Raw genomic sequence first — 1524 nt, 5'->3', positions numbered from 1 at the left:
GAGACTCCTGCCCAGCCTGTGTGCCGGCCCAGGGCTGGGGACGGGCCGTGTAGGAAGCACATGTCTTAAGGAAGACAGCAGCTGACTTCAATTCCTTCCCAAACCAGCTGATTTCAATAGCATCTTCTGCTGCTTAGCACCAAACTCCTCTCCCAGCGCCTCCCTGGGCTCCTACCCGGCCGGCGGGGCCCCTCTCCAGCTCTCCCCTGTTCTCTGCATCCGACACGTTCTTGTTACCTCCCTAGCATTTAGAGCACGTACACGGTGTCGGGGTTTTTGCTGATTATGACGACAGTAAATGCTGGTTTTAAAGGCATTTCTCTCCGTGCTGCAGTGTGTCCCTGGGAATGGGCTCGCGTTCAGGCGCGGCAGTGGCAGGGGCTTCGCACAGCTGAACGCAGGGCAGGGCAGTTTGGCCGCGGTGCAGGGGACAGGGCGCTGCGTGCGCCCGTGTGCAGTCTGCTGCGTTGTGCCACGTTCCCGGGGCTCCGCACAGTGTGTGCTGGCCAGCAGGCATTTACGCGCTGTTGGGAACCGCAGCCCTGTGCCAGTCAGGAGTGCGAGACGTGAGCACAGACCATCGCTCTGGTTATCAGGCAGCATCGCCGGCTGCTGGGACTGGGGAGAGCCAGGGTGCAGGCACTTCCCAGCACTGAAATACTTACAGGAGGTCATCAAAGCTATGGCAGAGCTCGGTGCTTTGCTGTGGTTTGCTCCCCGCCGCAGCGCACAGCACGCTGGGGACTCCTGGCCGCAGCAACCGCCAAGGGCCACGTGAGAAATCTCGAGGCTCAGCTGATTGCCCATAGACGTTGTCAGTCCTGAGCTCACTCGTAAAACGCGCTCAGAGTCACCCTGGCAATTCCCAGCGCTTGGAACCAGATCTCGAGTCACCAAAGCCCAGAATCACACCACAGCAGCGGTCGCCCTCCCACAGCCGTGGCGTCCCGGTCCCACCGCAGGCAGGCGATGCTCCAGGACAGACCCCCGTGGGCACGCAGGGCTTGCGGGGGCTGAGTGCTGCTCTGCTGCAGGGACAGTTGGCAGGGCCCCCTGCCTGGCCCTGGGGAGCCAGGGAGGGGATGCACCAACCAGGAGGGTGTCCTGGACAGATGGTTAGCAAGACAGTCGAAAAAGACAAAGTCTGCCTTTTTAAATGAACTGCAAAATTTATTACAGTGGTTTGCTCTTGACAAGGAAGTTGGTAACCTCCTGCCTGGGAAGGAAGGGTGGGGAGCGGGGAAGGGGAGGGATGAGAGGGAGAAAAGGATGTGAGAGACAGAGAGAGACACTTAAGGACACTTCATTTTCTGAAAATAAAACATCTTTTACCTCCCAAACCATTTTCTCCAGTTCTTTAAGTTCGCAAAAAGAAGGAGGTGAAACCAAACCACAGACTTCAGGAGGAAAATGCACAAACATGTTGAAAAGCAGAGACAAACATGCTCTTCTGCATCTAACAAGCTTCCACAACCCGCGCGGCTCTGGGCGCAGCGTCTGCAGCTCCTCAAGGCACCGGCTCTG

Source organism: Chlamydotis macqueenii, chromosome 20, assembly GCF_036417535.1.
Source record: "Chlamydotis macqueenii isolate bChlMac1 chromosome 20, bChlMac1.mat, whole genome shotgun sequence".
Taxonomy (NCBI): Eukaryota; Metazoa; Chordata; class Aves; order Otidiformes; family Otididae; genus Chlamydotis; species Chlamydotis macqueenii.
The sequence above is the reverse complement of the archived record's forward strand: the minus strand, read 5'-3'. Positions refer to the sequence as shown.